General features: G+C 39.3%; 1 protein-coding gene and 1 pseudogene across 13 annotated transcripts in view; both read left to right on the top strand.

Annotated features, from left to right (window-relative positions):
• The window catches only part of GRIA4 (glutamate ionotropic receptor AMPA type subunit 4), a 390564-nt gene that overhangs the window by 94896 nt on the left and 270770 nt on the right, over positions 1-24898 (top strand). The window lies entirely within an intron of this gene.
• LOC106976472 (60 kDa heat shock protein, mitochondrial-like) lies at positions 11306-15137 on the top strand (annotated as a pseudogene).

The following is a 24898-nucleotide window of genomic DNA, read 5'->3' as shown; positions in this document are numbered from 1 at the left end:
TTATCATTCTTCATCACATTTTTCACCATCTGGCATATTAATCGTCTTCCATCACCAAAAGCTCTGTGAAGGCACAAGCTTTGTTTTATTCACTGTTTTATTCCCCATGCCTGGAACAGTGCCTAGGAGCTAGTGGGACACTCGATAAATGTTTGCTGAGTGAATGAATGGATGAATGTTGTAAATCCGTGCGTGTCATATACTGCCTAACAAAGCACGGAGATGTGATAGTTTATTATATGACGCTGGCGTTACAGGGGGAGTGCAGGGAGCTGCTTCTAGAAGCATCCCTCTGAGATGATGATACAGCTCGCAGCGGCAGAAGCATTTTTGACAACCATCAACCTGATGTGACGCATTAATTATATAACTGTAGACAAAGAGAGAGAAACGAATCCACTCATTTTTGGTATAACTCTTGAGCCTTAGGTAGGTTCCAGAATTTTCCCACACGGCCTTCCCCTTCTCTACTTAGTGAGACAGTTGCTTTGGCAATTGCAGGCTGATGCCAGGCACGTCTTGTGAAGCCAGAGTACATCACTCCTATTACCAGTTTCACCCCCTTGTGGCCCAATTACGTGCCTCCCTTTTAAGCTTCCCTGCCAGCAATGGTGTGCAAATCCCATGTGACAATTACTTAGATGCTGACAACTTTTCAATGAATACATTTACCTACATGTCCAGGTCAGGGCTGGGCTACCCTCCTTGACAACCTACCCCTAAAATCCAAGCATTCACAGTGACAAATCAGCTCTGTCCTCAAACTGTCCTCTTCTTTCAGTTCCCACTGACATTAAATTAGTTTGGGCCCCCCCTCACGTCTTGTGTAGACAAATGCATTAATTACCTCCTCACTGGCTTTCCTGCCTCTGGTCTGGCTCGTCTGCAGTGCATTCTCCTAACAACACAAAAATGTAAATCTATATCAGCGTCTCTGAAGATAAATCTTGAGAGCTAAGTCAAATTCTTGAGGCTGGCATGAGGCAACACGCGTGAATAGACACCTGCTCATCTTCCAGCCTCCCAACTACCCCAGATCCCTTTGAGTTCCAGTCATTTTGAGTTACCTAGACAATCCCTGAAGCAGTTACATTCTGTGTTGACCCTGGACTTTGTGCATGTTATTCCCTACCCTTTGTAAAAGTCCTCTCCCACTTTTACTAGAGTTTATTCCCATTTCTGATTTTTACATTGAAGACTGCCTTATTCAGAGATTTCCTAACCCCCTGAGGCTGAATTAGGGATCTTTTACCCTGCACATTTGTCATACTGTGCTTATCCCTAAGCGCTAAGGGCTGAGAACACGCAGTGCTGAAATGCTTTTCTTTTAAAAATAAATTTTTTAGGGATGCCTGGGTGGCTCAGTCAGTTAAGTGTCTGACTTTGGCTCAGATCATGGTCTCATGATTCGTGAGTTCGAGCCCCACGTCGGGCTCTGTGCCGCAGCTCAGAGCCTGGAGCCTGCTTCGGACTCCATGTCTCCTCTCTCTGCCCCTTTCTCACTCTCTCTCTCAAAAATAAATAAACACCAAAAAAAAATTAAAAGTAAATTTTTAATGTTTTATTTATTCTTGAAAGAGATGGAGAGAGAGCAGGGGAGGGGCAGAGACAGGGAGACACAGAATCTGAAGGAGGCTCCAGGCTCCGAGCTGTCAGCACAGAACCCAACGCGGGACTTGAACGCACAAACCGTGAGATCATGACCTGAGCTGAAGTTGGATACTTAACTGACTCAGCCACCCGGGTGCCCCTGAAATGCTTTTCTTACTTTCCTCTTTACCCACTGGACTGCAAATATACCTTCTGAGCTTGACACAGTGCTAGGCACACAGTAAATGTTCAGCATTATGTGTTCAATGAGTTAGTTCTTAATCACAATGAAAGGGTGTTTATATGCATGGAGATAGTGAGGGATAAGTGTCCATATTTTACCTGCTTAGAAGTCACTTTTGGAAGGTCACAGATCCTTCAAGACAATTAGAGGCTTTACAATATGTACCTGTGTGATTTTAAAGGAAAGCGTTGATCTCAAGGCAGTATGTATCCATTCCATGTCCATCAAGAATTCCGTTCCATTATTAAAGACAGTGTGTGTGTTCATATGAATAGGAAATGAAGTTTATTTAAGGTATTGGCTGGTACTTCCAGCAGGTGTGAGCAAACAATTTTTAACCTCCTTGAATGCAATTAAATAGTGTGGGGAAATCATTGATTAAGATTGCACCTTCTCTTAGCCTCTTCCCCCTGAAAAGTGTTAATTGTTGGATGTGTGACAGCACCTGAAAATGAACAAATTAATAAGCTTACTACACATTCTGACCTGATACTATGGAACTTAAAGATGACTTCCCCTAAAATTGGGGTATGACTTAAAACTATAAACTCTTGGGGCCCCTGGTGGCTCAGTTGGTTAAGTGCCTGACTTTGGCTCAGGTTATGATCTCATGGTTCATGAGATCAAGCCCCGCGTCAGGCTCTCTGCTGTCAGCCCAGAGCCTTCTTGAGATTCTCTCTCTCCTTCTCTCTCTGCCCCTCCCCACTTGTATGTGTGTGTGCTCTTTCTCTCTCTGTCAATAAATAAATAAATACACACATAAACAAATTTTTAAAAACTACACATTTTCTTATTTATATTTTTCCTGAAGAGTAAATATTTGAGCACAGATATATATTAATTTTTACATAGCCACTTAACATTCCTGTGTGAATACTCTTTCTACTCACTGGAGAAAAGTTAACTTATCATTACACCTTCAAAGATAAACTACAAGTTCCAATTAATTAAATAGAAAATAAATGGAAAATAGAATTGAATATCCAAATATTGAGATGAATCTGGAGCACTCCAAGAAAATACAAAGATAAATGGATAAATATAATTGTAAGATAATTTTATTTTACTTATTTTTTAGAATATGTTTTTAATGTTTATTTATGTTTGAGAGAGACAGAGAGAGAGACAGTGCTTGAGTGAGGAAGGGGCAGAGAGAGAGGGAGACACAGAATCTGAAGCAGGCTCCAGGCTCCGAGCTGTCAGCACAGAGCCCCACATGGGGCTCGAATCCGTGAGCCGGGAGATCATGACCTGAGCCAAAGTCACTCAACCGACTGAGCCCCCCAGGAGCCCCAGATAATTTTAAATGCATGTGTATATATACTTACAAAACCAAACAAAAATAATAGTGATCATAAAGATAATAGGAAAACCAAAGAATGAGGAAAATGTAAAACTAATGGCTGGTGGAAACGGAATGGAAAAAAACTCATACAATAAAATAGTTTTTAGGTATTAACAAATCGCAGTACTAAGAATACATAACACATATAGTGTTTTCTAACAGTGAGAGATAATTGACATACAGCCTTGTGTATTGTAGGGTGTGGCCCACGTTGGTTTGATACACTCCTATATTGCAGTATTATTACCACCATAGCACTCACTACGACCTCTGTCATGTCTCATCATTACCATTTCCTTTTTATGATGGGAACAACTACTTAAAGTCTCTTAGCAGCTTTGAAATGTACACTACTAAATTGTTTATAATCCCCATTCTCTGCCTCGTGTCTCTAGGAATTACGTATCTACTGGTTGCAAGTTTATATCCTTAAACAACACTCCCCCAATTTTTCCACCCTCAACTCCCTTGTAACCATCATTCTATTTTCTGTTTTTATGAGTTTGTTTGTTTGTTTACTTGTTTAGATTGCACATATATGTGATATCATACAGTATTTGTCTTTCTCTGACTAGTGTCGTTCAGCATAATCCTTTTTAAGTCTGTCCATGTTGTTGCAATGGTAGGATTTCTTTCTTCTTCATGACTGAATATTATTTCACTATATGTATATACCACATCTTCTTTATCCATTTATCTGTTGATGGATGCTTTGGTTGTTTCCATATCTTAGATATTATGAATAATGCTGCAAAACTATGGGAGTGTACACATCTCTTCTTTGTCCTGTTTTCATTTCCTTTCCGTATACAGGCATACCTCGGAGGTATTGTGGGTTCATTTCCAGACCACCACCATCAAATAAATATTTTGGTTTCCCAATACATATAAAAGTTATGTTTATGCTATACTGTAGTCTATTGAGTGTGCAATAGCATTATGTCTAAAAAGCAATGTGCATATCTTAATTTTAAAAGACTTTTATTCCTAAAATTTGTTAACCACCATCTTAGCTTTCCGTGAGTGAGAATCTTTTTGCTGATGGAGGGTCTTGCCTGATGTTGAGGACTGCTGACCCTTCAGGGTGGTGCTGCTGAAGGCTGAGGTGGCCATGGAAATTTCTTCAAATAAGACAGCAGTGAAGCTTGTGCCCCATTGATTGGCGGTTCCTTTTATGAACATTTCTCTATAGAATGCAGGTCTGTTTGATATATTTTACCCACAGCAGAACTTCTTTCAGAATTAATCTCTCTTCTCAACTTCTGCTGCTGTTTCATCAACTTAGTTAATGTCATATTCTAAATCATTGGTTGTCATCTCGACAGTCTTCACAGCATCCTCACCAGTAGATTCCATCTCAGAAAGCCACTTGCTTTGCTTGTCCATAAGAAGCAATGCCTCGTCTGCTGACGTTTTATCACGAGATTGAAGCAATTCAGTCACATATTGAGGCCCCACTTCTCATTCTCCTTTTCTTGCTGTTCCCACCACATCTGCAGTGACTTCCTCCACGTAAGTCTTGAATCCCTCAAAGTCGTCCATGAGGGTTGGAATCCACTTCTTCCAAACTCATGTTAATGTTGACATTTTGACCATGAAACATGAATGTTTTTATTGACATCAAGACAAGTGAATCCTTTCCAGAACGTTTTCTATTTACATTGCCCAGACACATCAGAGGAATCACTGTCTATGGCAACTAGAGCCTTACAAAATGTATTTCTTAAACAACAGAACTTGAAAGTTGAAATTACTTCTCGATCCATGGGCTGCAGAATGGGTGTTGTGTTAGCATGTATGAAAACCACATTGATGTCATTGGACATCTCCATCAAAGCTCTTGGGTGACCAGGTGCATTGTTAATCAGCAATAACATTTTGAAAGGGGTCTTTTCTGAGTACTGGATCCTAATAATGGGCTTAAAATATTCAGTAAATGATGTTGTAAACAAATGTGCTGTCATCCATGCTTTGTGGCTCCATTTATAGAAGAGAGGCACAGTAGATTGAGCATTATCCTGGAGGGGACTAGGATTTTCAGAGTGGAACATGACCATAGGCTTCAACACTGAGTCACCAGCTGCATTAACCCTTAACAAGAGAGTCAGCCTGTCCTGTGAAGCTCTGAGGCCAGGCATTGACTTCTCTCTAGCTAGGAGAGTTCTAGAAGTCATCTTCTCCTTAGAGAAGGCTGTTCCATCTACATCAAAACTCTTTTGTCTAGCGTAGTTCCCTTCATTAGTTCCCTTAGCTGGGCCTTTTGAATAACAACTCACCGTAGGCTCTACATCAGCATTTGCTGCTTCACCTGCACTTTTATGTTGCAAAGATGGCTTCTTTCCTTAAACCTCACAAACCAGCCTCTGCTCGCTTCACACTTTTCTTCTGCAGCTTCTTCTCTCTCGGTCCTCACATAACTGAAGAGAGTTAGGGCCTTGCTCTGGATTAAGCTTTGGCTGAAGGGAATGTTGTGGCTGGTTCTTCTTCTATCCAGACCACTAGAACTTTCTCCATATCAGTAAGAAGGCTGATTTTTTTTAATCATTTCTGTGTTCATTGAAGTAGCACTTTTCATTTTCTTCAAGAACTTTCTCTTGTTCTTCACAACCTGGCTAACTAACTGTGTGGCACTAGAGGCCTAGCTTTTGGCCCATCTTGGCTTTCTATATGCCCCCCTCCCTGAGCATAATCGTCTCTAGCTTCTGATTGAACGTGAGAAATGTGATTCTTCCTTGCACTTGAACACTTAGATGCCACTGTAGGGTTAACTGGCCTAATTTCAATATTTCTATGTCTCAGGAATAGGGAGGCCTGAGGAGAGAGAGAGAGAAAAATGAGGGAATGGGTAGAGCAATCGACACGAGCGTCAAGGAGCCAGGACCAACGTTAAAGGGGTTTCCATGGTTTTTTTCTAGGAGTTTTACAGTATCAGATCTTATGTTTATATCTCTAACCCATTTTGAGAAAATTTTTCAGTGTGATGTAACATCAGGGTTCAGTTTCAAGCTTTCAGGAATAGGGAGGCCTGAGGAGAGAGAGAGAAATGAGAAATGAGTATAGCAATCAACACGAACGTCAAGGAGCCAAGACCAACGTTAAAGACGTTTCCATGTTTTTTTTCTAGGAGTTTTACAGTATCAGATCTTATGTTTATATCTCTAACCCATTTTGAGAAAATTTTTCAGTGTGGTATAATATCAGGGTTCAGTTTAAAGCTTTTCCATGTGGTTATGAGTTTTCCCAGCACCATTTGTTATAGAGATTATCCTTTCCCCATTGAGTGTTCCTGCCTTCCTTGTCAAATACTAGTTGACAATAGATGTAGGAGTTTATTTCTGGGCTCTTGATTCTGTTCCATTGGCCTATGGTATGAAATCAACAAGTGTGATGCCTCCAGCTTTGTTATTTCTCATGATTGTTTTGGCTCTTTGGGGTCTTTTGTGGATTCATAGAAATTTTAGGAGAGTTTTCTTTCTTTTCCTATGGAAAATCCCATTAGACTTTTGATAGAAATTGCATGGAACCTATAGATGTCTTTGAGTACTATGTGCCTTTTAAAAACATTATTTTTTCTGATCCACATCACAGGGTATTTTTCCATTTATTTGTGTCTTCTTCAAGTCATGTTGTTTTCATTATACACCTCTTTCCTGACATTGGTTAAATTTATTCCTAAATATTTTATTGTTTTTGAGGCTGTTGTGAATGTCATAGTTTCTTAATTTCTTTTTCAGATGTTTTGTTATTATTGTATAATTGTTAGTGCTCCTGATTTCTGTATGTTTATTTCATACACGATACTGATTCATTTATATTGATTGTTTAATAGGAATTATTTTGTAGGTTATAATCTCTTAATACATGGTTGCTTTTAGGATTCTCTCTGTATCTTTGGTTACTGGCAGTTTTGTTATCATGTGTCTTACGGAAGGTTGTTTGCGTTGAGATAATAAGGTGATCTATTAGCTTTACGAAGTTGGATGCCCGATTCTGTCCCAAGGCTTGGGAGGTTGTGAGATATTATTTCTTTAAATAAATGTTCAGCCTCCTTTACCCTCTCTTGTTCTGGATCCCTGATTACCCTAATATTTGTTCTTTTTTTTTTTTTCAATGTTTATTTTTGAGAGAGAGAGAGCATGCAGAGGAGGGGCAGAGAGAGAGGGAGACACAGAATCTGAAGCAGCCTCCAGGCTCTGAGCTGTCAGCACAGAGCCTGATGTGGGGCTCGAATTCACAAACCTGAGTTTGAGAGATCATGACCTGAGCCGAAGTCAGACGTCTAACCGTCTGAGCCACTCAGGCGCCCCAATATTTGTTCTTTTGATGAAATCCCATAGATCACATAGATATTCTCTTTTCTACATTATTCTTTGTTCTCCTCTAAATGGTTTATTTACAAACTCCTACCCTCCGAGTTGCCTCTTCTGTCTTCCAGTTGTTATGCTCGCTGCAGATGCATTTTAAATTTCATTCATTGCATTCTTCAGCTCCAGAATTTCTGCATTTTTTTGTGTGATTTTGTTGAATTGCCTTTCTGAGTTTCCTTGTAGCTCACTGAGTTTTTCAAAAACAACTATTATGAATTCTTTTTTTTTAATTTTTAATGTTTATTTTTGAGAGAGAGAGACAGACAGACAGAGACAGAATGTGAGTAGGAGAGGGGCAGAGAGAGAGGGAGACACAGAATCTGAAGCAGGCTCCAGGCTCTGAGCTGTCAGCACAGAGCTCAATGTGGGGCTTGAACCCACGAGCCGTGAGATCATGACCTGAGCCAAAGTTGGGTGCTCTACCTACTCAGCCACCCAGGCACCCCAGCTATTTTGAATTCTTTATCAGCTAGTTCATAAAATGTCATTACCTTGAGCTCAGTTATTGGAGAATTATTATTATCTTTTGATGATAACATGCCTTCTTGGTTTTTCATGTTTCTTGTATTTTTAACACTGCTGCCTTTGCATCTGAAGTAGCAAAATTCTCTCCTAGTTGCCTCTAGGTAGGGAGGGGTATTGTGTTCAATGGTGCTGTTATTACCTGGGGTTTTCAGTCTTTGTAAGGGTAATTCCACTCTTCTTGCTCCCTCTTGTGGCACAGTTCTTTTTTTTTTTTTTAAGTTTATTTATTTATTTTGAGAGAGAGGGAGAAACAATGAGTGTGGAAGGGGCAAAGAGAGAGGGAGAGAGAGAATCCCAAACAGGCTTCACACTGTCAGTGCAGAGCCCAACATGGGGCTCGAAATCACGAACCGTGAGATCATGACCCAAGCCAAAATCACGAGTCAGAGGCTTAACTGACTGAACCACCCTGGCGCCCCTGGCAGAATTCTAAATTAGTTTTTATGTCTTTTATGTCTTTTTATGTATTCTCCCACCTAGCTACTAGAAAGCTCTCTGTAATTTTCCAGAAGGTGGCACTGTAGCTCAAATTTGTGATTTGTCCGTTGCCCACAGACCCTGGCCTGCTTTGGGCCTCTCAGCTGCTGTACTTAGGGGCGCACCCAAAGAGCCTACTCAGTGTGTGAGTAACACTTGGGGCATTGAGGGTGCCTGCAGACCAGGTAGAGAGACCCTCAGGTGAGGGACATCCAGGGGCTCATGGGAGGGCTTCCTCCTGAAGTCCTGAAGAAGCAGGAACTGCATCCCCTCCATGCTCATTCATACTCTTACCTGCCTCTTTGCAGATCTCCTCCCTTCCCCCAGTCACAGAGGTCCTGTCTTAGTTTTCCGGGTGCTGCTGGAGAGAATGGGCAGTCACTCACCACTCTCCTTTTCTTCACTAGAAGGGGTCACCATCACCTGATAGTACAGTTCCATGCATTGTTGCTGTGTGTGTGTGTGGGGGGGGGGGGGGTGGTTCTTCTTACTATTTCCACAGCATCCACACTCACATATACGTGTTTTCTCCAAATGCATGAGAAGCCAGACTTCTGGGATTCCTCTCTGAACCGTGGCCGCCCATGTCTTCACTCTCCAGGTTTCTTTCCTGACCTTGACTGGAGGGGCTGGGGCAGGTGCTCTGCTCTTCAAGCTCTATAGCCTGAGCGGGGAGGGGGCAAAGGCCCCATAGAAAGAAAAGTGGCTAGTGTGGTTAAAGCCCACAAAGTGGCTGTCTGTGAGGGCCAGAAGATGGGGGACTGGGTGGGCCTAATTAGGAATTCGGTCTTCATCTTAATAAATGCAGAAGCTTTTCAAAATCTTTGAAAGAAAATGAACAAATTTACATTTTTTAGAGATAACTCTGGATCCAATGTAGAGAGAGCATTGGAGGAGGACATTGGTATTTGCTGAGAGTTTCTCAAGCAGCCTAAGAAAGATGTGGATGAGTGGGGGAAAAACCCTATAACAACTCCAACAAAGAAGATGAAGTATTTAAGTGATAAGAAACTTCATGAAGAAAATTTTAAAACAAAACAGAAAGACACAGGAGAAGACTTGAACAGGTGGACAGACATTTCCTTTCCTTGTATTAGATTATGCAGTGTTATAAAAATTTCAGTTCTTCCTAAATTAATTTATAAACGTAACTCAGTCCTTATCAAAACACAAGCAGTTGGGGTGTGTGTGTGTGTGTGTGTGTGTGTGTGTGTGGTATAAGACAAATTGATAATCAAGTTCATATGGAAAAACATTTAAGAAGAAGCAGGAAAACACTGAAAAAGAAAATCTATGAGAAGCTATGAGCCCCTCCCCCTCCCCTGGATATAAAGGTATAAAGGTATAAAGGTGTACTTCAAAGTACCCATAATTAAATTAGTGTGGCACTGACACATAAGCAGACAGTGAGGCCAGGGGAACAGAGTAGAAAACCCAGAAATAGATCTAAGTACGTAAGGAACATATTCTGTGATACAGCTACTCTCTTTGGGTTATTACTGGGACACAGATGGACTTTTTTTTTTAATGTTTACTTATTTTTGAGAGAGAGAGAGGTGGGGGAGAGAATGAGCAGGGGAGGGGCAGAGAAAGAGGGAGACACAGATCTCAAAGCAGGCTCCACGCTATGCACTGTTAGCACAGAGTCTGATGCAGCACTTGAACTCAAGATCTGCAAGATCATGACCTGAGCTCAAGTCGGAGGCTTAACCAGCTGAGCCAACCATGCACCCCAGATGGACTTTTTAAGTAATGGTTGTAGAACATCTGAGTAACCATTTGGAAAAAAATTTTTGATACAGTTCTTATAAGATATACCAGAGTAAACTCCAGAGATCAAGAATTTAAACATAAAAAATGAAAACATGTAAGAACTAGAAGAACACAGGGATGAATGTCTTCACAATATCATAGATAATTGATAAACTAGAAGAAAATATTTGTAGCATGTAACACAAAGAGCTAATAATCTCAATATATTAAGAACTCTTAAAATCAAAGAAAAAGAAACTGAAAAACAATGGAAAATATGAAATAGACATCAGCACAAACTCACACATATTAAAAAGATAAAAATGGCCCTTAAGTATAATATCTTTTCAAGTTCAAACATACTTAGAAAAATACAAATTAAAATAATGTCATTTCTCAGTGATCAGATGGGTAAAAATTAAAAAGTATGACAACATATCCTCTTGGTGAGGCTGTGGCTAAACAGGGAGTGTCCTATATTATTAGTGAGAATGTAAACTGGCACAGTCCTTCTGGTGGAAGTTTAATAACAGAACTTTATATGTGTGTGTGGTTTGATCAAGCAATCCCACTACTAGGAATCTGTTCTGAAAGGTACTCCTCGAATACTATATTTACACAAGGTTCTTCCCTGCAGGGTTATTTGATTTGTATCATATCAGAAGCAATTAAATTGCCCATACACAGGATAGTGTTTGATTAAAGTATGATGCATCCACACAGTAGAGTACCAAGAAACTGAAAAAGAATGAAGACCTGAATGAAATAATATGGGGACATTTCCAAGACTTATTGTTAACATTCAAAACAAAAATATGCATGGTGCATGCAGATTGCCAGGCCTGGGCCACCAGGAAAGGGATGGAAGCCACTGGGTGACACAGACGGTGACATAGCACAGAGAGGGGGCACGGACTGATTGCTCTGTGTGCTGAGCACACAGGCCTCCCTTGCCTCTTCAGGTGAACGCCCACAGCCTCACCAGGTGAGGCCACTGTGCAGGCAATGGTTCCTCGTCTCACTCAGGCTTATGCCAAAGATGTAAAATTTGGTGCAGGTATCTGAGCCTTAATGCTTTGAGCTGATGCTGGAGTGATGATTAGCAATTATTAGTGAGTGAGTAGTCCTAGAGTATCAGTCTCAATTGACTTAAAGGATAAAGATAACAATGTGTGGACTCTACTTGTTCAAGATGTTGCCACTAACACAAAGAAAAAGACCAGAGATCCCCCACCACTGCTACCACATCAGTATCCTCTCTTGCCAAGGAAGGCTTGGAGGTTAGCCAAGGTGCTAATCTAGTGGAAATTAGGAAAGGTGTGGTGTTAGCTGTAGATGCTGTGATTGATGAATTTAAGAAGCAGTTCAAACCTGTGTTGAGCCCCAGAGAAATCACTTAGGTTGCTATTATTTCTGCAAGCCAAGAAATGAGCAGTATCATTTCTTATACAGTGAAAAAGATTGAAAGGAAGGATGTAAAGACACCAAAAGATGGGAAACACTGAATAATGAATTATAAATTACTGGATTGTAGTTTTATTATGTTTCTTCATACTTAGTATACATCAGAAGCTCAGAAATGTGAATGCCTGTGTTCTATTGGGTGAAAAGAAAATGTCTGGTGTCTACTCCATTATACCTGCAGTTGAAATTGTCAATGCTTATTGTAAGCCCTTCATAATAATTACTGAAGATGTTAATGGAGAAGCTCCAAATACACCCATTTTGTATAGTCTAAAACTTGGTTTTCAGATTATAGCAGTTAAATCTCCAGGTTTTGGTGACAATGGAAAAACCTACTTAGACACATGGCTATTGATGCTGGTGGTTCAGTGTTCAGAGAAGAAAGGTTGACCCTAAATCTTGATGCTCAGTCACACACTTAGGAAAAGTTGGATAGAGATGTCATTGTGACCAAAAATTAGCCAGTGTGCTCGAAGGGAAAAGATAACAGACTCAAATTGAAAAATCTATTCAAGAAATCATTGAGCAGTTACATATCATAACTGGTAATTATGAAAAGGAAAAATTGAATGAATATCTTGAAAAACTTCTAGATCAAGTAGCTCTGCTGCAGGTTGGTGGGACAAGTGATGTGGAAGTTAATGAAAAGAAAGACCTGCATATGCCCTCAATACTACATGTAAGCTGTTGAAGAAGGTGTTGTTCTGGGAGGGGGTTGTGTTATTCTTCAGTGCATTCCAGCCTGAGACTTGCTAATTCCAGCTAATGAAGATATTTTCAATGATACAGAAATTACTAAAAGAACACTCAAAATTCTTGCAAACAGGGTGTGTGGGTGGCTCAGTCAGTTAAGTGTCCAACTCTTGATTTCAGCTCAGGTCATGATGTCATGGTTCATGGGATACAGCCATGCATCGGGCTCTGCTTTGACAGCATGGAGCCTGCTTGGGATTCTGTCTCTCTGTCTCTCTCTGTCTCTGTCTCTCTGTCTCTCTCAAAATAAATAAAGAAATAAACGTTTAAAAATATGCTTACAAAGGTCATTACTAAGAAAGTAGTTGTTGTAGGATCATTGATAGTTGAGATAATTATGCTAAGTTTCTCAAAAGTTGGTTCTGATACTCTCCTTGGAGATTTTGTGAATGTGATGGAGAAATGAATCATTGATCCAACCAAGCTAATAAGAACTGTTTTATCGGGTGCTGAAGAGAAGGACCATGGAACAGGTGGAATGGTCAGGGAGGATATGTTCTACTTTCTAGAATAGTGCTTCACCATTACTAATAAACTATGACAGGGTGCTTGAGGCAATGTTTCTCACCAGTAATTTTAGAGAAGTCAGTTAAAGAAGTTGAAAAGGCTGGCTGATGTTAAGAAACTCAATATACCCATAGTTACTAGTTTCATTTAACAATATAGAATGATCTATCACTGCCATTGTCCATGCCTACAGATAATTTATTTTGTATTGTTAAATACAAGGCTATTTGTACATTCGCCAAAAAAAAAAAATGAACAAACAAGAAATACACTGTGAAGGTGTCTGTAATGTGCTATTCTTTATGTAATGAAAAAGGGAGAATGAGAAAATACACATTTATCCACTAATGTCTTCAAAAGAAATATAGAAAAATAAACCAGAAACTAATGAGATCGGTTGCCAACATAAGTTGGGTAGGAGTGGCAGTTCAAGAATGTGAACAGAATGAAACTTCTCTTCGTTTTCTGTATAGCACTGTCTTTTAGGACATACCCCAAAACATAAATAAATAAAACCGACCAGGATGTGGGGGAACCCAAAATAGAATACAAAAAAATAACAAATTTACCTGACGGTGTTATAAATGAATGACATAACTATATCGAAGGGGGTAGAGAAGACAATAATTAAGTGATGTGAGGGACAATATTTTGATTGCATACCATATGCAAATATATCCCCCACCACATACACTATATTGTGTAAATTTGTTTTTAACAAACGTATTGACTAGAGATTCTGAAATACTATGTGCATACTAAGATTTAGCAGATAGGTAAATATATTGTAGGTAATAAGAGCCGGGTTACGAATAAGGAAAGGGGAAATGCTAGAAAGAGTCCTAAAATTGGACGTGTAAGTATGAACCCATGGCTTCAATATATATACAGAACCTTAGGTATAGAAATAATTATAATATGTATGTGTGTGTTGAGTGTCCATACATGTGTTTCCTAGCTCTGTCTACTGAGAGGATCTGGAGGCAAGAACATTCCAGGGGCAATGAAGACACCTGGCATCCAGATCTTAATTCCTGAATAGCATTCTACAATTAAAAGACAATGACTTTTAGAAACATGGGTGATTACAGGGGCACCTGGGTGGCTCAGTCGGTTAAGCATCTGACTTCAGCTCAAGTCATGATCTCGTGATTCGTGAGTTCAAGCTCTGCATCAGGCTCTGTGCTGACAGCTCAGAGTCTGGAGCCTGCTTTGGATTCTGTGTCACCTTCTCTGTCCGCCCCTCCCCCACTCATGCTTGGTCTCTCTCTGTCTCTCAAAAAATAAATAAACATTAAAAAAAAAGAAAAAAGGATGGTAACAGGGCTAAAACAGATAAAATATAGGATGAGGCAAGATCATCTTGTATCAGAAAGCAAGGAAATGTTTATAAAATGATGGGTAAAGCATGAGGCAAAGGATTCAGTAGCCAACTTACAGAAGCTACCGATGGCCAAAATCTGGGACAATGTGAACAAAACAACAAAGAACAAGTAATGGTCATAAGGTTAGACAACCAAAGAATAAGTAAATATCCATGAGTCCCAAATGATGTCAACAGTAAAGAACTGAATAAATAAGTAAATAGGGGAGAAGAGACAGCCCTTGTCTACACTATAGTTGCAATGAATAATGTAGAAGAAAGGATGCAAACAGAAAATCACGGGTAAGCAAACAAAACGGTAGTTGTTGCAGGAAAGAATTATTGATGGATGCTAAAACTAATAGGTGAAGCTATGATAAGAAACAGGATGTCTGAGTTGTCTCTAAGTATTTCTCCACAAAATACTTCTTAATAATTGAGGGGGGGAAATGCACCTTGCCCCTGGAGAAATCTGGCGGACACCATCTTATCCCAGTGACTGAAGTTGACATCACCAGTTATTAAGACCTGCCAGCATCGTGTACCTCTACCCTGTGGAAGGCACAAGGGTACGGCATTTCTTCTGTGGTATTTCTGCCACATGTGACAACATCAGACCCTGAAATTAGGAAGCATTGTAAAAGGCACAGGGAGGGACGGAAAAGGACAGCTGTTGAGGGTGCTTTGGGTTACGATACCAACAGTGGAGGTAGAGGTGAAAGAAATGAACTGTAAGAAAAAGAGCAAGTCGGGGCGCCTGGGTGGCACAGTCGGTTAAGCATCCGACTTCAGCCAGGTCACGATCTCGCGGTCCGGGAGTGCGAGCCCCGCGTCGGGCTCTGGGCTGATGGCTCGGAGCCTGGAGCCTGTTTCCGATTCTGTGTCTCCCTCTCTCTCTGCCCCTCTCCCGTTCATGCTCTGTCTCTCTCTGTCCCAAAAATAAATAAACGTTGAAAAAAAATTAAAAAAAAAATAGCAAGTCAACAAAACTTGATAAAACAGGATTTAAGGTGCTGTATTCTAAAAAAAAATTTTTTTAATGTTTTATTTATTTTTGAAACAGAGAGAGACAGAGCATGAATGGGGGAGGCTCAGAGAGAGGGAGACACAGAATCGGAAACAGGCTCCAGGCTCTGAGCTGTCAGCACAGAGCCCGACGCGGGGCTCGAACTCAGGGACCGCGAGATCGTCTGGCTGAAGTTGGCCGCCCAACCGACTGAGCCACCCAGGCGCCCCAGAACTAATGTTTTTGAGGGTTTTTTGGATAAATATCCAGCAGTGGAATCGCTGGATCATATGGTAGTTCTATTTTTACTTTTTGAGGAACCTCCATACTGTTCTCCACAGTGGCTGCCTCAGTTGACATTCCCACCAGCAGTGCCTAAGGATTCCCTTTTAACCACTTCCTACCTGACCCTTGCTGTCTCTTGTCTTCTTGATACTAGCCCTCCTGACAGGTGTGAAGTGGTATATCTCATGCAGTTTTGATTTGCCTTTCCCTCAAAATTAGTGATGTTGAGTATCTTTTGTTGCGTCTGTGGCCATCTGTAGGTCTTCTTTGGAAAAATCTCTATTCAGATCCTGTGCATATTTTTTAATCTGGTTGTTTTTATGGTGTTGAGTTGTATGAGTTTTTCATATATTTTAGATATTAACCCTTTACCAGATACATAATTTGCAAATGACTTTTCCCATGTGGTTGTTTGTGTCTTCATTTTATTGATGGTTTCCTTCACTGTGGAAAAGCTTTTTAGCCTGATATTGTCACAATTGTTTATTTTTGTTGCTCTTGCTGGAGGAGACCTATCTAAGAAAATATTGTTAAGACCAATATGGAAGAGTTTACTGCCTACATTTTCCTTTAGATGAGTTTTTTTTTTCTTTTCTTTTTTTTAACCTAGAAAAAGCTTTGAATGAGTTATGTATAAATAAATCACTATAGTCTAGATTTAAAAGTCCTTTTGGCCTCAGGCCATTCCTCATAACTAGTGAATGCCCATAAAATGTGAACATAGTACACGAAAGAAAGAAAGAAAGAAAGAAAGAAAGAAAGAAAGAAAGAAAGAAAGGAAGGAAGGAAGAAAGGAAAACATTTTTTAAAAGAGCAGTGAAAAATGACTTTGTAAAGAGAAACCATACATTAAATTTAGAAATACTGTGGAAAGGTAAATATTACTGGTTTTTTTTAATTATGTGATGAGCTGTTGAATTTTATGATGGAAATGGAGAAATAAGTATTTATCTTTAGAAATCTGAGTAAACCTCTTCTACTAAGTAACAGGTTGCTACTGCAATGTAACATATAGAAAAAACTATGCTGAATACATTTAATCCTGTGCATATGGACACACAAAGGAAATTCACAAAATGAAATCATTTGGTAAAATGATAGGATTATGGGACTTTCTCAGATTTTTCTCTCTAGTGCTTTTATAAGTAAGAGCCATACTTAATTTACAGAAACACCAACAGGTATTATGCATTCTAATTTTACCTGCAGGTGTTCATTCTTTCCTGCACGATCTCTGGGGGATAATGTCCTTCAGTAAATTTTCAACTACCTGCCTCTTTACACTGTACAAGAAGCTTTGTACTTTAATATTGTTGTTAAATTACTCAGGGAGGGGGCACCTGGGTGGCTCAGTTGGGTAAGCCTCTGATTTTGGCTCAGGTCAAGATCTCGTGGTTCTTGAGTTCAAGCCCTGCACCAGGCTCTGTGCTGACAGCTCTCTCTCTTTCTCTATCTCTCAAAAGTAAATAAACACACACACAGACAAAATTTTTTAAATTAAATTACTCAAGGAAAATAGTTCAGGAATTATTAATTAATTTATGCTAATTAAGAGCATAAAATATTTTAAAGATGCATAAACAGAAACAGAATGGAAATTAAAAGTAGCTTGAGGCCACCGAAATAACAAAAGGACAACTTAAAAATTATTAGCAACGGACCCAGAGGACGAGTAGTGAATACAGCTGCAGGGAAGAATTACATGTGCCCTGGGCAGGCTTGGACCTTGGGTAATAAATACTTCACTGAGCACAGCTGTGCTCAGCTAATTTTGTTTGTTACCATTACAATATAGAAACCACTAAATTTAGAAAGGCCTGGAGACAAAGTCTATAAGATTTAGGATTTACAAAATAGTTTTTGAAGTGCTGGTATGTGAGAATTGTAGAAATTCTATCTCAACTTCCCAAGTTAAATTTACAGAAACATTATTACTTAGAGGCTACATTTGATAAAAACTAAAGATAATTTTTATTGTTCTTTTGGTGGTAGATAAGTCTCTTAAGTGTTTTTAGTTTCATTTATTTTTAGTTTTCATTAGAGGGTAGTCGACATACGATGTTACATTATTTCAGGTGCACAACACAGTGATTCAGCATCTCTATATGTTATGTTTTGCAAACCACAAGTGTAGCTCCCATCTATCAGCATGCATGCTATCACCATATCCTTGACTGTATTCTTTATGCTGCGCCTTTTATCCCCGTGACTTACTCAGGCCATACCCACATGCTTGTACTTCCCTCTCCCCTTCACCCATTTTGCCCACCCCACACCCCCAGCCTCCTGGCAACCCTCAGTTTGTTCTGGGGATTTATAGGTCTGATTCTGGTTTTGTTTTTTTGCTTTTTAGTCATTGATTATCTCAAGCTTATTTGAGTAATTTTTAAACTAAAAGTTACAAGAATTAACTTGCAAATTCTTTAAACTTGAAGAGCAAATAGAAACAATTAACATATAATTGAGAGTCAAAGCTATCGGTGCACTTTTTATGTAAAAGAAATTGTACTAGGGGCACCTGGCTGCCTCATTCAGTGAAGCGTGCAAATCGTGATCTCAGGATTGGGAGTTCAAGCCCCATGTTGGGTGTACAGATTATGTAAAAATAATAATAAAAAAAAAAGAAATTGTTGTACAGAATTTATGTCGTAAAATTAGACTGAATTCAATTTCTCAATGTCATCACAATCTGATAACAATCTGACTTTTACACAACTGAGGTGACTACTTTTCTTACAATAAGTAGGTGGACAAGTCCCCATAGAAAATGACATCTTTCTGACACCAATTAGCAGTGGTGTCATCATCAGCTGATCCTCATACCTAAATATTATCAGACATAAGATTGGTGTAGTCAATTATAAAATAATATTAATTATCATACAAATTGTAGTTGGCTCACATACAATAAACCCATATTAAGAGATGTATTTCCAAGTGATTATTTTATTTAAGGTCGTCAGGAATCTATATTGTTCAAACCAGACATGCCAATGCAGACATTTGTGGAAACGAATTAGCATCTGCCTTAGACATACAATACAATTTTATGGTATTAAAGAACTCTGTAGTCTTAAGCACAGCTTTAGCTTTAAGTTGCAGCAGACCCAGATTTCTGTGTGTGTGTGTGGGGGGGGGGTGGATGGGTTTATTCTGGCAGTTTGAACAGGTGTCATTTTTTAATATATATATGTATTTTTTTAATGTTTTATTTATTTTTGAGAGAGAGAGTGGGGAAGGGGCAGAGAGAAAGAGGGAGACCAGAGGATCTGAAGCTGGCTCTGTGCTGACAGCAGTGAGCCTGATGTGGGGTTCGAACTCATGAATCATGAGATCATGACCTGAGCTGAAGTCGGATGCCCAACTGACTGAGTCACCCAGGCGCCCCTCAACAGGTGTCATTGAGAGCCTCCTATTAGTGAAGAGTCTAGATTAGGTTCCTTGATGTCCACAAAAGATTAACAGTCAAGCCGTCAGCTTTTCTGCTTTCTAATATAATGGACTCACCACCAACCAACAGCTCAGAACTTGCTGCCATCATGGGCGGACTTGATGGCAATCACAATCAATTGGTGTACAATTCTCATTTTTTAAAACTCTGATACTATATTTCACAGAGAATTTCTCAAGAGTGCGCTATCAAACAGGTCTGATCTTTGGACTGAGGCCAAATGAAACAGGGCAGTTCCGTATTTAATATGTATTATCTTGGCATCCTGCAAACATGCCAGCCACAACTTGGTTACAATTAAAAGATGCTATAACTTAATATACTATTAGATCTGTTAATAACACCTGCGTTAGGCATGTTGTGGAGGATATTTTTTATTAAATCACTGCCTTCCCTAAATGAATTCCCATGTTTGCAACATCTTGTTTAAGAATTTAACATTAGAAAAAGCTTTCCCTCCAGCCATGAAGTGTTATGCTTTGTCCCCAGTGGATGTAAGAAACTGTAACTGGCCATGTTTCCCTTTTTGTTTTGATGGTCAATAAGCGTACAGATAGATGTTTTACTTCCATTAATAGTCAATTGATTAGTACAAGAAATCCAATCAGGAAGAGGTCAACCACATCAAGATAAAAGAATCAAGGAAAGAGGCACAGAAGATTCTGGATTTGAGCCAGGTCTTGGCATATGGAATGTGTTTGGATATTAGGTATAAAGGATTCAATATAATTCTGCCCTAGTTGGAATAGACTAAACTGTATGAACAAAAAGATCCAAACTTTTAAGGATCAGTAAAAGAGAAGTCATAACTCTACATGGGTTTTCGAGTCATTGGGGAAGGGGTTTTCCTCTACTTGGTCTTTGGGGACCCAGGATCTTTTCATCTTGATGTAGAAGCATCTTGTAACACATTCCTGTCATCAGCCTATAGCTGGAAGGGAAGAAGTGCAAAATGCACCTGAGCTGTGAAGTGGGTCAAGCCTGCAAGTGACTCACATCGTTCCACTCGGGACTTACTCACTCAGTCACCAGTAACCAAGTGAGGCCCAGAAATGTAGTGCACCTTGGTTCCAGGAAGAAGACGATCTGAGGTATTGGTGGAGTCGGCCACAAATATTAAAAGTAATGAACTAAACCTAAAACACAAATAGTCTTGGACATAGTACAAAGCATTATTTTTCTATTAGATGGTGACTAAAATTTCTTGTCAATTTCTTAACCATTACAAGTTTCTCTGTTTCCATTTATGCAAGAGCCTCAGCTATATTCTCAAAGGTTTCAAAATCTATTGAAGATCCTATATTGATGGGACACCATTCTACACTAAGGAACATATTTTAGCTGTGATTTTATATATATATATGTTCTAGGGAGGGCATAGAAGAAAGGCAATGAAAAAACTCTTATTTACATAATAGAGTAAAATAATTGACTTATTTCTACGGCGCCTTCGGTAATGTGTACCCTTCAAATGACTTTGACAGGTTGTAGTTATAAATGGATTCTCAACTTCCTTAATTTTAATAATTTTACATGATCATCCAGTGGTTAAAACAGAATGGAAAGTTTAGTTTCCTAAGTTAAAACATATGACAGTCACTGGAAGCCTAATATATGTATACTGTAATAGAATGTGATGTACAGGTACTCTGGTTAGGAAAGAACTGGTGGGTGCTTTCCTAGAGACCTCTGTACTGTACAGATATGTGCATTTTGGCTGTACAGTATTACCAGAATATCAGTGTGGTCCCCTAGAGAAGAATCCTTGTATTTAACATCAACACCACTTTCTTCATAATATCATATTATGAGGTTTCATAACTCAGTGGAAATATCTGTAGGAAGCAGAGAGCAAAAATTATGTAAAAATGGGGAATGATTGAAAAATTCACACTCAGACGGACCGTAATTCAGTCCTGAACTAGAGAAGATACGACATTATCATGTAAATTACCTTGACACATTACTTTCAAAAAGGCAGATTGTCCTCACTTTCTACCACTTGATAGGCAGTTGCTATAATCCACAAAATAAGAAACTGAATCTTTGCCTTCCCCTACTCTCTGTAATCCTTATTACTCAGTTTTATATAGATATTTATTTTAGCCAAATTCTCCATGATAATTTATTCATTAATCTCTGGAATATCCAAAACAAGGGAATATTTTCCCCCTTATTTTGAAAACGAGGTTGACATTATCTTTAGCCTCATAGCATGAGCTCTCAGTCCCCTGAGCCACATTTTTAAAATTCATTTTTCATGCCAGATCATGGCAAGCTTTATGACCATGAGTAGAGCCTATTTACTTAACAAAAGGTAAAAAATGTTTAAAAATGTAAGTGGGAATTCTGCTTTTACCTGAGATACTTTAGCAGTTACCTTTTTTAAAAATTTTTTTTAACGTTTATTTATTTTTGAGACAGAGAGAGACAGATAATGAATGGGGGATGGTCAGAGAGAGGGAGACACAGAATCGGAAACAGGCTCCAGGCTCTGAGCTGTCAGCACAGAGCCCGACGCGGGGCTTGAACTCACTGACCGCGAGATCATGACCTGAGCCGAAGTCGGCCGCTTAACCAACTGAGCCACCCGGGCGCCCCCTCTTTTTAAAATTTTTTTAAACATTTATTTATTTTTGAGACAGAGAGAGACAGAGTTAAATTTTTTACATTTATTCATTTTTGAGAGACAGAGCCAGAGCGTGAGTCGGGGAGGGGCAGAGAGAGGAGTCCAGAATCTGAAGCAGGCTTCAGGCTGTCAGCACAGAGCCTGACATGGGGCACGAACCCACAAACTGTGAGATTATGACCTGAAATGAAGTTGGACGCTCAACAGACTGAGCCACCCAGGCACCCCTAGCAGTTACCTTCTTAAACAACTCTTCATTACATATCCTTAAAGAACTTGAACTAAAACTAACCTTCCCTCTCAAAGCAAGATTCTGCCCAAAAGAGACTCTCTTTAATTCATCCAATTACATATGTTTCTGAATTCCTAAAAAAGACATCATTGTGAATAGGTTTCTTTTCTTGGAAATGAGGAATAGTCATCCTGGGAGAAAGAAACACAAATGCCCATGATAGTATATTTTTCCTACTTACAGGTCATTTTGGTAAGACTGACAATAAAAAGTGGATATAAAATTGAGTCAGACTGACTAAAATATTCAAATGCGTCATTTTTCTCCTGAAAAAACAGAGATGGATCATTGCTTAAGTGTGTGCTCAAGTCAAAACCAAAGTTATGTTCTATGGTTCACCTCAGATGTATACCCCGTATGTGAACAAAATAAGTGTAGCGTTGAAACACTGTAAGGGTGGTAGTACCTGTGAAACCAATGTACACGATTTGCTGTCATCACACAAGTGTATAGGGTGTGTGTGTAGCACTGACTAAGGGACAAACCAGTTGAGTTTTGTCAAGATTGCAATGGTGTAGTTACTTAAATGGGTGTGATTAAACCAGTGGTGTAATTCACTCATGACCAAGCCAGTATGAGACTCCATGAGGAAGCTCCAAACACATAGAGCCAGACGTACAAACTCTCTGCCTCCTCAGTTATGATGCTTTGCAAAAAGCACATTTCAACAAATTTGGTTAGTTGGTTGGATGGATGGATGGATGGATGGATGGATGGATGGATGGATGGATGGACGGACGGATAGATGGATGGACAGGTGGATGCTGCAAATGGACGTTTATGGCAGGTTAAGAAGATTTCAAAGATTCTGAAGCCAATATAAATAACAACAAAAAGTTATTGCTGAGCCATGATATCTCAGGAAGAAAAAAATGCAGCAACTATTCAGTCCATGGCAGATCAGCGATCACCTAACACATGCAAACATGGTTTTTAAGGCACATGATGCAATGCAAATATTAACCTTCAGTATCATTGTTCTTTTAGAAAAGTACGGAAGATGTCACAGGTTGTGATATGACAGAATGTCATTATTCATAAAGATGTTTACATAGAATCTTCAGAAATAACATTTGTCTCTTTGAGGGATTATCAATTTTACAACATGTAGGCAAGTCTGTCTCTCTCTCCATCTGTCTCCGTTTATGTGTGTGTATTATGCATATAAATATAAAATATATATTATATATAAATTGTAAGTATTTTATATATATATCTCATATATATATAAAATCTTTTGGATACTCTTCACTGCAGTGAGAGAGCAATTCATTGAAAAAAAACTTGAATAGCAGAGAGTTAAAAAGACCACATGCCTAAAACGGAATTGATTATTTTCTTACCAAATTCTTTGCATATCTGGGGTCCTAATAAAGCCCCTTTTTAGTTTTGGTGGTAGTGGCTATGTTTTGAACTAACACCTCTTACAAGGAGCTAATCTGAAGGAGACCAGCGTTTACTGTTGGCATGGGTTCTGATGGCAGAAGAGGGAATATGTACGTGCCTTTCCATTCCATTGGTCCTTTGGCAGCTCATTCCTTTGAGCTACCAGGTTATTGAAATGGAAAAGATTTGTGTTTGCTGAAGCTCCTAGAGCAGAATTCTTGTCAATTTCAATCAGCTGCCTACTTAGGAGTTCTGAACCAGCAAGGGGACACAAGGTGAGAAGTTACACATGGGTGAGCTTACATCATAGGTATGTCGTCGAGCTCCATATTTGAGCCATTAACAGTGCGCAGCTCTTATTCTTAAACAGGTGATCTCTCTTTCTCTCCCCACTTTCCTCCCTCCCTCCCTCCTTCTATCTCTGTCTCTTCCTGTCTTACTTTTTCTTTTTCAAATTTTTATTTAAATTCCAGTTAGTTAGCATACAGTGTAATGTTAGTTTCGGGTGTAGACTCTAGTGATTCGTCCTTTACATACACCACCCAGCGCTCATCACAGAATGAGTACTTCTTTTTGAGTCATTTTTAGGTAAGTTGGTGAATGACAGTTCAATGGTATTGATTTCTAGAACAGGCAAGCTGAACCTCTTCAGGCATCAGTACCTGATCTCGGAACTCAATTATTAAACTGTAAGTTTAGAAAGTGCTACCAAGAGTTCAGTTTTAACCCAAAGGGTAGAGAGGACTAAATAGAATTCTTCATTTTCCCTGTCACTCATCATGACTGCTGGAGAGAACTGTGATCAGCATGAGGAATTACCAGAACGATTAGGTAACTCCCATGAGCCACATGGGATTAGTTCTCCCATGAGCCACAGCGTTTTGGGAGTTTAGGATTCCTGATCTGTGGTGCAGATACCTCTCAGCAAACCAGCAATTCTCTCTGGTGCATATGTATGCTCCTAAATTTTGTAAATATTAGCAAAGTTCATTAGAGAATTCTGAGCAGGCAGAAATGCGTGTATAATTATGAACTATTTAGTGCAAGGGCTGCATTTATATAGTTCTCAAGACTTGCCATAGTGGGCAGCAGGCACATAACAGGCACTCCGGACAGAGTTTATTTTTCAAATAAGCTTATTCTGAAAACAGATGCAGAAGCCCTCATCACTCAGATCATTTCATTTTAAGATCGCTCATGAGCAGTATTAACTATTGTACTTTATTCGTTAATGTGTTGCAAAAAATAGTCACTTGCCATATGTGAAAAGAACCTCTTCTGATTTTCTACATCAAAGGTGCAGAATTGGGTTGATGTACTACATTTTACCTCCAGCCTAGTTGTTTTTTTAATTTTTTTAATGTTTATTTATTTTTGACAGAGAGAGAGAGAGAGAGAGCATGAGTGGAGGAAGGACAGAGTGAGAGGGAGACACAGAATCTGAAACAGGCTCCAGGCTCTG

This window comes from Acinonyx jubatus, chromosome D1 (assembly GCF_027475565.1).
Source record: "Acinonyx jubatus isolate Ajub_Pintada_27869175 chromosome D1, VMU_Ajub_asm_v1.0, whole genome shotgun sequence".
Lineage (NCBI taxonomy): Eukaryota > Metazoa > Chordata > Mammalia > Carnivora > Felidae > Acinonyx > Acinonyx jubatus.
This window is presented reverse-complemented; position numbering and strand designations above follow the sequence as displayed.